General features: G+C 42.3%; 1 long non-coding RNA gene across 1 annotated transcript in view; it reads left to right on the top strand.

The window, feature by feature from the left end:
- LOC132343646 (uncharacterized) overlaps positions 1 to 14,680 on the top strand; it is a 53,278-nt gene that overhangs the window by 8,884 nt on the left and 29,714 nt on the right. The window contains exon 2 of the long non-coding RNA XR_009492578.1: positions 14,051 to 14,148. This is a non-coding gene — a long non-coding RNA (uncharacterized lncRNA). The remainder of the gene's footprint in view (positions 1 to 14,050; positions 14,149 to 14,680) is intronic.

Raw genomic sequence — 14,680 nt, forward strand, 5'->3', positions numbered from 1 at the left:
GCAGCACGCCAGGCCTCCCTGTCCATCATCAACTCCCAGAGTTCACTCAGACTCACGTCCATCAAATCAGTGATGCCATCCAGCCATCTCATCCTCTGTCGTCCCCTTCTCCTCCTGTTCCCAATCCCTCCCAGCATCAGTCTTTTCCAGCGAGTCAACTCTTTGCATGAGGTGGCCAAAGTACTGGAGTTTCAGCTTTAGCATCATTCCTTCCAAAGAAATCCCAGGGCTGATCTCCTTCAGAATGGACTGGTTGGATCTCTTTGCAGTCCAAGGGACTCTCAAGAGTCTTCTCCAACACCACAGTTCAAAAGCATCAATTCTTTGACGCTCAGCCTTCTTCACAGTCCAACATTCACATCCATACATGACCACAGGAAAAACCATAGCTTTGACTAGACGGACCTTTGTTGGCAAAGTAATGTCTCTGCTTTTGAATATGCTATCTAGGTTGGTCATAACTTTCCTTCCAAGGAGTAAGCGTCTTTTAATTTCATGGCTGCAGTCACCATCTGCAGTGATTTTGGAGCCCAAAAAAATAAAGTCTGACGCTGTTTCCACTGTTTCCCCATCTATTTCCCATGAAGTGATGGGACCGGATGCCGTGATCTTCGTTTTCTGAATGTTGAGCTTTAAGCCAACTTTTTCACTCTCCACTTTCACTTTCATCAAGAGGCCTTTTAGTTCCTCTTCACTTTCTGCCATAATGGTGGTGTCATCTGCATATCTGAGATTACTGATATTTCTCCCGGCAATCTTGATTCCAGCTTGTGTTTCTTCCAGTCCAGCATTTCTCATGATGTACTCTGCATATAAGTTAAATAAACAGAGTGACAATATACAGCCTTGACATACTCCTTTTCCTATTTGGAAGCAGTCTGTTGTTCCTTCCCACCTATTAGGATGGATATTATTTTAAAAATATAAAGTGTTGACAAAGGTGTAGAGAAATTGGAACACTTAGTTCTTGCTGGTGGGAATGTAAAATGGTGAGGGTGCAGTGGGAAACAATTGGGCAGTTCCTCAAAAAGCTAAACACAGAATTACCATACGATCCAGCAATTCCAGCTCTGGGTATATACACCAAGCACTGAAAGTAGGGACTCAAACAGACACTTGAACATCAGTGTTCATAGTAGCATTATTCACAGTAGCCAAAAGATGAAAATATGTAACTTGTCCATGGATGAGTGAATAAACAAAATGTGGTATATTCATACAATGAAATAGTATCCAACGTTTAAAAAAGAATGGAATTCTGATACATTCTTTAACATAAATGAACCTTGACTATATTATGCTAAGTGAAATAAGCCCATCTCAAAAGGAAAAATCTTGTAAGATTCCACTTATAGGAGGAATCTACACAAACTCACAGACACAGAAAGTAGAAGGGAGGTTACCAGGGGCTGGGAGGAGGGGAATTAGGGTTTGATGGGTACATACAGAGTTTCTGCTTGGGTGATGAAAATTTCCTGGAGATAGTAGTGATGGTTGCATGACATTATAAATGTTCATAATGTTACCAAACTGCACATTTTAACATGGTTAAAATGGTAAATTTTGTGTTATGTGTATTTTACCACAGTAAAAAGTCACCAAAATGTAAATGCAGTAAATCATGTTTTATTTTTTTTAAGTAGTTTGTTGATATAAAATATTTCATTCCCCCCACCCCACCATATTTTACCTTAATTCAGTACTTCTAAAGCAATGTCATTTGGGGTTATGGAAAAACATGGTCCCAATCCTAAAACCATTTACTGAGAAATGGTCTATGTAGGTTTTCCAAATTCCGATTGGAACTCAAAGTATACTCAATTCTCAGTGGATTTGAAATGGCACACCAAAAAAAAAAAAAAATCTACTCAAAAGGATATATAGATCAGGGTATTAAGGAGAGAGGAAAATTGTATTAAGAGAATAATAAAAGCCAGTGTAAATTCATCACACAGAAATGCATTACATGGTCCTAAAGCTAAAAAAAGTTCTCCAAATATGGCATTCCGATTTCTAGGATCAAAATGTAGCTACAGTATTCAATGTCCATAAATATGAAAACAAAGTCCCAGATTCTTCCTGTTCCTGAACTGAGATTTAAAAGGCATTTTTCTCATGGGTCTCTGCTAAGAGAACTTTGCGTGATGGAAATGTGAGAATGTCCCATGATTTTTTTCTTATGACATTTGCCTGTATAGGTAAACCCATAGCAATAATTCAAGGGAAGAAATTCTGTAGGTAAAAGATTATATTATATAGCTCAACAAATATTTCTTGACTCACTAAGCTGTTTGCATAAATATGACAAATTCTCAACCTATCCTCAAAGATTTCATCCAGGAACCAGGGTAGAATCCAGTGACTAAGAAAGAGCCAGTGCTATTTACAGGGCTTGCAAACTTCTGCCTCACCTAAACTTCACCTGTCTGGTTTAACCAGCACAGTGTTTTGGGGTTTTTTTGTTTGTTTGTTTTGCTTTTATTTATTTTCTTTCTTTCAATTGAAAGTGCCTGTTGTTAGCAGATGATACATTTTCTGACTCAGAGCAGATCCCACCAATTTCCACCATATGACCCCCAGCCTGATTTATGTATTTATTTTACTTGCCTGACCTTTGCAGACATTTATTTGCAATGTTCGAATGACTTCACACCTGTTAATTATTGCTGTAAAAAAAATACACCCTGGCTTTTACTGTTATTACTCAGCTGATTAGGGTTATTCTGCTTCATCACGTTGAGGATCTCACTGGGGTTTGTGTGATACAAAGCGAACGGTCAGTGACCTTTCAGCATCACGTTTGGCTTGAGATTTTTTTTATTTCAGTGTTCCAGACCTTAGGGTCTTCTCATAGGAGATAATGCTTTTCTCTTTCTCATTGACCATTACTATAAGAAGCTGGGCTTAAATAAAAGTGTCCAACTTCCCCCCTCTCCCATGGCCTTTGTCCTCATTAGCTACGCGTTTGTGATGATAATGACAATCTCATTCCACAGCTACTGATTCATTGAATTTACAGGACACCATTCTCCAATGCTGCTAAGAAACTTTAAACAAAAGGCTATCTAATTTGATTTCTACTTCTAGAATGTGTCTCTGGGGTTTGTAACAGAACCCAGGAGCACCAGAGAGCTATTTTAGGCAGAACCGTGCCTTGGAGGGAGAGCAAACAGAATGACAAAGGTTCTAAGTGTGTAACACAAGTATGTGACACATCTTTGGTACACCGTGTAAAACATTTTAGGATCTCTTCAAATAAAAGGTGCTGTTAAGTCTCTTGGTGAGGAGGACTTTCAGCTGAGTTGCATGGAGACTGGATGATTGTATTAGCTCAGTTTTTTTCAATGCTGTGTCCTAGGTGAATACCCAGGCTCTCCTCATTTTTAAAACGTTGTTTAGTGTTCTTCCCAGCTTTGACGAAAGGAGAACATCACCTAATTTCTAACATCTGCTATCAGCTGGCTACCAAGATGGCTACATTCTTGTCTCCAGGACTAGGTGACCTGGGACATCAGTAAGAAGAATTAAGCTTCTCCTACAGCTGAGAAGCTGGTAACTAATTTGCTTTTTTTTTCCCTTTTGTTGTTGTTCAGACACTCAATCGTGTCCAACTTTTTGCACCTCTGTGGACTGCATCATGCCAGACTTCCCTGTCCTTTACTATCTCCTGGAGATTGCTCAAGCTCATGTCCATGGAGTTGATGATGCCATCCAACCATCTCATCCTCTGTTGCCCCCTTCTCCTCCTGTTCTCAATCTTTCTAAGCATCAGGGTCTTTTCCAATGAGTCAGTTCTTCGCATTCAGTTCAGTTCAGTTCAATCGCTCAGTCGTGTCTGACCCGGTGACCCCATGAATCGCAGCACGCCAGGCCTCCCTGTCCATCACCAACTCCCGGAGTTCACTCAAACTCATGTCCATCGAGTCAGTGATGCCATCCAGCCATCTCATCCTCTGTCGTCCCCTTCTCCTCCTGCCCCCAATCCCTCCCAGCATCAGAGTCTTTTCCAATGAGTCAACTCTTCGCATGAGGTGGCCAAAGTACTGGAGTTTCAGCTTCAGCATCATCCCTTCCAAAGAAATCCCAGGGCTGATCTCCTTCAGAATGGACTGGTTGGATCTCCTTGCAGTCCAAGGGACTCTCAAGAGTCTTCTCCAACACCACAGTTCAAAAACATCAATTCTTCAGCACTCAGCTTTCTTCACAGTCCAACTCTCACATCCATACGTGACCACTGGAAAACCATAGCCTTGAGCAGATGGACCTTTGTTGGCAAAGGAATGTCTCTGCTTTTGAATATGCTATCTAGGTTGGTCATAACTTTCCTTCCAAGGAGTAAGCGTCTTTTAATTTCATGGCTGCAGTCACCATCTGCCGTGATTTTGGAGCCCCCCAAAATAAAGTCTGACACTGTTTCCACTGTTTCCCCATGTCAGCAGTGGCCACAGGACTAGAATGAGAGAGTCATTTCCTAGGCAGGTTGATAGGGAGTCTAGGGGTCCCCAAGAAGAGAGGGGTCTGGAATTCTCAAGGAGGAAGAAAGGACAAACTTTTTTTCTTTCTCCACATTCCTTAGGATTATATACCAATAATGTATCCTGCCTAAGGACAGTCTTTGGATTCAACCTTCTGTTATCTTAAAATGTTAATTATGGGAGTAGACCTGGTCTTTACAAGGATGTATCTTGCCTGAGGACAGTGTTATCTTAAAATGTAAATTATGGGAGTAGGTCTGATGAGGTCTTTACAACCTCCAGATATTCTTTGGATTATATAACTTCATTGTTAACACTAGCAAGCGGGTACTCTTTCTGCCCCCTTCTGATGCCTATGTCAGAAGCTTTCTCTATCTCCTTTATACTTTAATAAAACTTTATTACACAAAAGCTCCGAGCGATCAAGCCTCGTCTCTGGCCCCGGATTGAATTCTTCTCCTCCGGGGGCCAAGAATCCTGGTGTGTATGCGTGATTCAACTACAACCTTTCAAGAAAAGGTCAGTTTTCATTCCAATCCCAAAGAGAGGCAATGCCAAAGAATGCTCAAACTACCACACAATTGAACACATCTCACACGCTAGTAAAGTAATGCTCAAAATGCTCCAAGCCAGGCTTCAGTAATATGTGAACCGTGAACTTCCAGATGTTCAAGCTGGTTTTAGAAAAGGCAGAGGAATCAGAGATCAAATTGCCAACATCCGCTGGATCATCGAAAAAGCAAGAGAGTTCCAGAAAAACATCTATTTCTGCTTTATTGACTATGCCAAAGCCTTTGATTTGTGGATCACAATAAACTGTGGAAAATTCTGAAAGAGATGGGAATACCAGACCACCTGACCTGCCTCTTGAGAAACCTATATGCAGGTCAGGAAGCAACAGTTAGAACTGGACATGGACAACAGACTGGTTCCAAATAGGAAAAGGAGTACGTCAAGGCTGTATACTGTCACCCTGCTTATTTAACTTCTATGCAGAGTACATCATGAGAAACGCTGGGCTGGAAGAAGCACAAGCTGGAATCAAGATTGCTGGGAGAAATTTCAATAACCTCAGATATGCAGATGATACCACCCTTATGGCAGAAAGTGAAGAGGAACTCAAAAGCCTCTTGATGAAAGTGAAAGAGGAGAGTGAAAAAGTTGGCTGAAAGCTCAACGTTCAAAAAACTCAGTTCTTCACATTAGGTGGTCAAAATATTGGAGCTTCAGCTTCAGCATCATCTTTCCGATGAATATTCAGGGTTGATTTCCTTTAGGATTAACTGGTTTGATCTCCTTGCTGTCCTAGGGATTTTTTTATTCCCTTGAAGTTATGAAAATTTGTAGAAAAACAATGGAGGGAAAGCAATCAAGGGGGAGCATTTCAGCACTCTTCTCATAGCACCCCCCCATCATACTTTTGATTTATTATAATTTTTATCTTTTTTTTTTTGGTCATGCCAAGTGGCATGTGGGATCTCAGCTCCCTGACCAGGAATTGAACCTGTACCTCCTGCATTAGATGCACTGAATTTTCACCACTGAACCACTATGGGAGTCCCATTATACTTTTTAAAGGGAAGGGGTCCTCTTTGAGAACAGAGAGCAGTAAGAAACCAAGCACTGAACTATTCTGGGCACCCTAAGCAGCAAAATTTTGTTTCTTCCAGTACCAGAGGGAGCAAACTCAAATCAAATCTGTTCTTCTGGCTCTTCCCATAACCTTTTTGGGTATCTAAATAATTAGGTTCTCTGGACTTTCCAAAACCAAGAGCTGACTTTCTTCCCTGTGTTTCTCTTGTCCTTGCAGGGCAGCAAGTTAAATAGGGTGGCAAGAAAAACAACCCCACACTCAGACCACAAAAAGCTAACTATCCACACAGCATCTGGCTTCTGCAGACGTTTAATGAGACCACGATGTTCCCTCCTCCTGTGTTAATGAATGAAGACCTCAGCTCTCAGCTTCAGGCTGGTTTACATGCAGAATATACAAAATGAGGTGACGGCCACTCTTTTCTTCTACTTGGCTTCTGACCCTTAGCCCATTTTCTTCCTGAACTGAGCTGCCTTTATTTTGCTTCTACTGATTCATAAAATCTCTTTCCCCCTACCTATTATTCCTCAAGAGCTAAAAAGATCCCATTTTCAAGAATCAGTAAGATCTCCAAAAAATCAGAGTCTCTCTTCTCCTGTGTGTGTTCATATAGCTAACATAATATTGGACATAATGTAGTTTGGCATGGAACAGCCCAGAGCAGTGCTAACTCAAGTTTCTCATTCTTCATCCAAACTGAATTCAGTTTATACCAGGGGTCACACACACGTGTGTGGCAGGGGCAGGCAGGAAATATAAATAAGTTACTGGTCCTGGTGTAACTCGTCATTTCCCGGCCACTTCTCATAAGCCTGGACAAGAATATAAATAAGGTTGAGGGGATTCTAGGGTGACTGTCAGTGTTTTTGGAAAACCGCTGGTAAAGAATCCGCCTGCAATGTGGGAGACCTGGGTTCGATCCCTGGGTTGGGAAGATCCCCTGGAGAAGGGAAAGGCTACCCACTTCAGTATTCTGGCCTGAAGAATTCCATGGACTATACATGGGGTTGCAGAGTCGGACACGACTGAGCAACTTTCACTTTCACTTTTCAATGCTTTTGAAGAGAGTGGAAATGAGAAGACAAAAGAGCGTTTATCCACAGATCAAGTGGTTCTCCTGTGGGAACAATTTTACTTTCCCAGGGGATATTTGGCAATGTCTAGAGACCTTTGAAAGTGAAGTCGCTCAGTCGCGACCGACTTGTAGCGACCCCATGGAATGCAACCCACCAGGCTTCTCCAGAATCCCAGGGATGGCGGAGCCAGGTGGGCTGCTGTCTATGGGGTCGCACAGAGGCGGACACGACTGAAGCGACTTAGCAGCAGCAGCAGCAGCAGCAGCAGCAGCAGAGACCTTTGTGGTTGTCACAGCTGGGAAGGTGGGATGCTAGTGGCATGTAGTAGGTAGAGGCCCAGGGTGCTGCTTAATACTCTTCAACGTATAGGACAACCCCCATCACAGAGAATCCCCCGACCTAAAATTTCATTAGTGCTGAGGTTTAGACACCCTGCCCTACATGGATACAGATTGTGGCCTTCAATTTCTTTTCCCACGTGTCCCTCCAAAACTATTCTCTATCATGTGTTTTAAATATTTATCTATTTGGCTGAACCAGGTCTTATTTGCAGCTCGTGGGATCTTCAGTCTTCATTGCAGTACATGGAATCTTTAGTTGTGGCGTGTAGTATCTAATCCCCTGACCAGAGATTGAACCTGGCCCTCCCCTGCCTGTATTAGGAACTCGGAGTCTTAGCAACTGGACCACCAGGGAAGTCCCTCTCTTGCATATTTTAACTGAAATCTAAAACTTTTCATCGTAAGTTTAGTTGAAAAAGATGTAGCTCCTAGCGTATTTCAAGTGTAAACATTATATTATTTTAAAACATATCAAATGAAAACAACACCGGGACTACTCAGGGTTTATCCTTATTCACTTGCAAAATACATGAAAAAACTCTGCTTTTAGAGTTGAAAATTCATATCGTTCCTTTTTGTCCTTGACTTCCTATTTCCATTCCATGTTCCCGACAGGAATTTATCCTAGTATAACCCATTTCAAGCTTCATGAAATGAATCGAATTGGGATAAAAGGCTTCTCTCGATCACCCCATTATGCTTCTCCATCAGAAAAATCTATATCTGCCACCACAATTTATATTTTATTCTTTCCTGTGATTGTAATGATTTAATCACCTGTGTTTTCTTATGGGTTGAGTTATAACCTTTATTTGACACCACTGATCAGTTCAGTTCAGTTCAGTCGCTCAGTCATGTCCGACTCTTTTCCACCCCATGAACCACAGCACACCAGGCCTCCCTGTCCATTACCAACTCCGGGGTGGATTCCATGTCCATTGAGTCGATGATGCCACCCAACCATCTCATCCTCTGTCGTCCCCTTCTCCTCCTGCCCTCAATCTTTCCCAGCATCAGGGTCTTTTCCAGTGAGTCAGCTCTTCACATCAGGTGGCCAGAGTATTGGAGTTTCACCTTCAGCATCAGTCCTTCCAATGAACACCCAGGACTGATCTCCTTTAGGATGGACTGGTTGGATCTTCTTGCAGTCCAAGGGACCCCCAAGAGTCTTCTCCAACACCACAGTTCAAAAGCAACAATTCTTCGGCGCTCAGCTTTAGAGTCCAACTCTCGCATCCACACATGACCACTGGAAAAACCATAGCCTTGACTAGACGAACCTTTGTTGGCAAAATAATATCTCTGCTTTTGAATATGCTGTCTAGGTTGGTCATAACTTTCCTCCCAAGGAGTAAGCGTCTTTTAATTTCATGGCTGCAATCACCATCTGCAGTGATTTTGGAACCCAGAAAAATAAAGTCAGCCACTGTTTCCACTGTTTCCCCATCTATTTCCCATGAAGTGATGGGACCGGATGCCATGATCTTAGTTTTCTGAATGTTGAACTTTCAGCCAACTTTTTCACTCTCCTCTTTTACTTTCATCAAGAGGCTCTTTAGTTCTTCTTCACTTTCTGCCATAAGAGTGGTGTCATCTGCATATCTGAGGTTATCGATATTTCTCCCAGCAATCATGATTCCAGCTTGTGCTTCCTCCAGCCCAGCGTTTCTCATGATGTACTCACCACTGATCAAAACTACCTAAATAAATTATGTATATAAGTAATTTTAAGCATCAAAAGTAAAATAACATTAAGATGTACTTTTTATTAAAACCATCAGTCTGGACATTTCTCCAAAGGAGATATATAGATGGTGAACAGGCACAGGAAAAAATGTTCAACATTGCTGATTATTAGAGACATGTAAATCAAAACTACAACAAGATACCACCTCACACCAGTCAGAATGGCCGTCATCAAAAAACCAGCAAACAAATGACTTCCCTAGTGATCTAGTAGTTAAGACTCTGCACTTCCAGTTGAGAGGCTTGATCCCTGGGTCAGGAACTAAGATCCTCCCAAAAGACACATTGAAGTCCCAACTCCCAGAATTTATGACTGTGACCTTTATTCCCTTGGTTATAGGACCATTGCTGATATAATCAGGTTAAACTGAGGTCATTAGGCCCTAATCCATTGGAGTTGGTGAACTTAGAAGAAGAGAGACAGGGAAAATGCAGGGTGAGGATGGCTGCAGAGACTTTAGTGATACATCTCCAAGCCCAAGAATGCTGAGCGCTGATGCTGTCCTCAGACACGGAGAGTGAAGCTTGAGACACTGGAGGAGGCCAAGGCAACCCACTCCAGTATTCTTGCCTGGAGAATCCCATGGACAGAGGAGCCTGGAAGGCTATAGTCCAGAGAGTTTCGAAGAGTTGGACAGGACTGAAGCAACTTAGCACCAGCCTCCAGGACTCTGAGAGAATACATTCCTGCTGTGTTTAGCCACCCTGTGTGTGGCACTTTGCCACGGCAACCCTAGCAAATGAATACAGAGAGTCTTGAAGACAACACACATGGAGAGGAGGGGGGAAGGAGGATGGGGTCAGCATACGGGGCCCTGAGCCCAAGAGCCTCCTTCACGTCTGCACTGGAGGTGGCTTGCTGGCCTCACCCTGGCCCCAGGAACACATTATGAAGTGAAGATGATAAGAATCCTAGCTCACATTAGCTCCTGGCAGGAGTAACTGTGTCGGGGCACCCACAGCACTCTTTAAAATCCCTGGAGGACAAGTGACCTATGGTCATGACCACAGGGTGTCCTCCAAGTGCTAGAGGAACCGGTGGACTATGGCTCCTCTCATGTTATCTCCATGCATTTTGAGTCATTTGAGCAGTTGAATTGTGGCTCCCTGTTCAACAGGATCATTGGAAGGGTGATTGAAAACAAATTTACTTAACCTTTGCTTTCAGGTTTCAGTTTTTTCCTTTCTTCCTTGCCAGGGCTCTGAGGGTGGTACAGGTTACATGGTTGACATTTGCATGCATGTTGGAAAACCTGTCTATTTAGAATGAGAACCTTGGGCTGAGCCTACGTTAAGAGAAATTCCCTAGCAAGGAAATTGCCTAGTGAGACTATTTCTGGAGCAATTTTTTGCTATAATAATAGCATTTCCTTCCTGCAGGGGAGAGCCTCGGGCCATGCAGACTGAAGTGTTGTATTACAACTAAGACATGGGAATATCACATTGACCAAGGAAGTTTAAAAAAGTCAGTTGCCAGGTTGGGTGGGCAGGTATGATAATGTCACAGTTGGGTGCTATGCTGGGTGGGACTGGGTTCCCTGAATGACACTGGGCACAAATAGGCCAAAGCACATGATAAGTAATAACTGGAAAAATCAGACACAAACAAGTGTTTTTAGTCTGTTCCTTTGCCCTCTCTGTGCCCAAACATGCTGCTGAGTGTTATGCATTGTCTCAGGCAGGGAGGAGGACCTGGGGCTATGGAAAATCCATCTGGTCATAGTCAGAATTTATGACCAGATGTAGGAAGACGCCCACTGAAGCGGAGGCACCCTTCTAGGGCCTGGAGGTAGGCAAAGGTAGGCAAAGGTGGCAAGGTGGAGGGCTGATCCTTTGTGGGGGAAGTGCCTTTAGCAGCTGCATCAACCCAAGTTTTTCCTTCTTAAGTCATCAGTGATCCATACACAGCTTTCCTGAACACTAAGGAATTGTTATTCACAAAAATCCTTTAACTAAAGTAAACAAAGTTCTCTTCCCTAGGAAATCCCATGGACAGAAGCAGCCTGGTGGGCTACAGTCTGCGTGTGCCAAAGGCGCTCGTGTGCTTAGTCACTCAGTCGTGTCCAGCTCTTGTCAACCCCGTGGACTGCCGTCTGCCAAGTTCTTCTGCCCGTGGAATTCTCCAGGCAAGAATACTGCAGTGGGTGCCATTCCCTTCCCCAGGGGATCTTCCCAGGGATCGAGCCCTTGTTTCCTGCATTGCAGGCAATTCTTTACTATCTGAGCCACCAGGGAAGTCTGGGCCACAGTCCCTGGGGTGGCAAAAGAGTCAGACACAACTTAGCAACTGAATAACAACAACAAAGTTATCTTAGATGTTTCACTACTGAAGATGACTTTGGAAGATTTCACCTTAAAACCACATATTGAAATCAGTTGCACAAACACACATTTCAAATTACAGTCAAAAGGCAAAATACCAAATACGCAGACACCTTCTTAACATAAGGGTGTTGACACTAGCGTTCCAATTCCTTAAGCATTTCCATATTTAACTCTGAATCTCCCCAGGTTGCAAAACACTTATTTGTTCAAGGAAGATGGTTTTGCTACCAGTTAACTCAAGTTCTATACTTCGAGACATACAGCTGAAGGTCCCGGATTCTCATCTGGGACCCTGACAAAATGGGCATGGTTCTTGCTATTCCTATATGATTCCATAACAAGACAGCAGTGGTCACTCACCTGCTTCCTTGGGTTTAAATTATGCACCTGACCTAATTCTTTTGAGGAGTAGGCAGGAGGCCCCAGCTCCACCTCACGGGTAAACTTTTAGATAAGTGAACTTTTTTTTTTTTCCTATAACCCTGGAAACCTTGAACATGATGGGACCCTACCATGTTTAAAGATCTCCAGGCCTCACAGAACCTTCTAGTCTTCCGTATTTAAAAACGAGATGATATAACCCTTTCAGACATTGAAACATTATCAATTAAATTTTGTATTTTTAGGTGTTTTTCACTCACTGGAAGTTATTACTTATGAAGCTAACTAACTGATATTCTCAGCAGTGGCCACAGGACTAGAAAAGGTCAGTTTTCATTCCAATCCCAAAGAAAGGCAATGCCAAAGAATGCTCAAACTACCGCACAATTGCACTCATCTCACATGCTAGTAAAGTCATGCTCAAAATTATCCAAGCCAGGCTTCAGCAATACGTGAACCATGAACTTCCAGATGTTCAAGCTGGTTTTAGAAAAGGCAGAGGAACCAGAGATCAAATTGCCAACAACCGCTGTATCATGGAAAAAGCAAGAGAGTTCCAGAAAAACATCTATTTCTGCTGTATTGACTATGCCAAAGCCTTTGACTGTGTGGATCACAATTAAATGGAAAATTCTGAAAGAGATGGGAATACCAGACCACCTGATCTGCCTCTTGAGAAATTTGTATGCAGGTCAGGAAGCAACAGTTAGAACTGGACATGGAACAACAGACTGGTTCCAAATAGGAAAAGGAGTACATCAAGGCTGTATATTGTCACCCTGCTTATTTAACTTCTATGCAGAGTACATCATGAGAAATGCTGGGCTGGAAGAAGCACAAGCTGGAATCAAGATTGCTGGGAGAAATATCAATAACCTCAGATATGCAGATGACACCACCCTTATGGCAGAAAGTGAAGAGGAACTCAAAAGCCTCTTGATGAAAGTGAAAGTGGAGAGTGAAAAAGTTGGCTTAAAGCTCAACATTCAGAAAACGAAGATCATGGCATCCGGTCCCATCACTTCATGGGAAATAGATGGGGAAACAGTGGAAACAGTGTCAGACTTTATTTTTTGGGGCTCCAAAATCACTGCAGATGGTGACTGCAGCCATGAAATTAAAAGACGCTTACTCCTTGGAAGGAAAGTTATGACTAACCTAGATAGCATATTGAAAAGCATAGACATTACTTTGCCAACAAAGGTCCGTCTAGTCAAGGCTATGGTTTTTCCAGTGGCCATGTATGGATGTGAGAGTTGGACTATGAAGAAAGCTGAGTGCTGAAGAATTGATGCTTTTGAACTGTGGTGTTGGAGAAGACTCTTGAGAGTCCCTTGGACTGCAAGGAGATCCAACCAGTCCATTCTGAAGGAGATCAGCCCTGGGATTTCTGTGGAAGGAAAGATGCTAAAGCTGAAACTCCAGTACTTTGGCCACCTCATGGGAAGAGTTGACTCATTGGAAAAGACTCTGATGCTGGGAGGGATTGGGGGCAGGAGGGGAAGGGGACAACAGAGGATGAGATGGCTGGATGGCATCACTGACTCGATGGATGTGAGTCTGAGTGAACTCCAGGAGTTGGTGATGGACAGAGAGGCCTGGTGTGCTGCGATTCATGGAGTCGCAAAGAGTGGGACACGACTGAGCGACTGAACTGAACTGAACTGATATTCTCTATTAGCCAGACGATGCTTTTTAATGTTCAATTTTCCACATTCTGTATTCTTCATTGATTTAATAAATGAGCCAATAACAGCAACAAGGCTTAATAAAAATGCATCTATTCACCTGCTTATACAAATTTTTAAAATCCTGTTAATTCTCACTTTTTGCATCTCACTCTGGACCCCATGGCTTTCCAAATTTTAATGTATATCAGAGGGCACAGTCATTATTCTCTTTTTGAAGCTTAAATCATGTCAGCTTTGGCAAGTGAGGCCTTTTCAACATGTTTTGTTGTCTAACAAATGATCTCTATTCTGGCCAACTTTTAAAATCTTTGAACTTGATGGAATCCTGAAATGTTTTTATAAACTTCCTGCCTCTTAAGGTCAGGCCACTCTTACAGATATTACCAATGGTAGCAAGCTGACTTTTGGATTTCTCTCACAGCTTTATCTGATTGATGAATTCCAGCTTTCAAGGTCACTCTGCTGACAGGACACACCTAGGTTTGAAACCCAGCATTGCCACTTGTTAACTGTTCCTGGGTAAGTTTTTCATGTTCTGAGCCTGTTTGCTCATGTAAATGCTCAGATAATACTGATACCCAGTTCAATGAGAGAATTAAGTAAGATAATGTATATATATTCTTTATCACTGTGCTTGGAACATATGATTTAATAAATAGTAGCCGTAATAATGTTATTTTTAATATTATTTTATGTAGACGTGAACTCAGACTAATTAATGAGTAATGTGGATTTGTGTGTACATGTTAAAGACTAAACATATGTTGCAACCTAAGAGTCCATCAACAGATGAATGGATAAAGAAGATGTGGTATACATATGTACAATGGAATACTACTCAGCCATTAAAAATAATGAAATAATGCCATCTGCAGCAAAATGGATGGATCAAGAGATTATCATACTAAGTAAGCCAGACAAAGACGAATGTGGATTCTAAAAAAATGACACAGATGACTTCTTTACAAAACAGAAGTAGACTCAGAAACGTAGAAAACAAACTTATGGTTACCTCAGGGCAGGAGGGGAGGGATGAATTAGGAATTCGGAA

This window comes from Bos taurus, chromosome 23 (genome assembly GCF_002263795.3).
Source record: "Bos taurus isolate L1 Dominette 01449 registration number 42190680 breed Hereford chromosome 23, ARS-UCD2.0, whole genome shotgun sequence".
NCBI lineage: Eukaryota > Metazoa > Chordata > Mammalia > Artiodactyla > Bovidae > Bos > Bos taurus.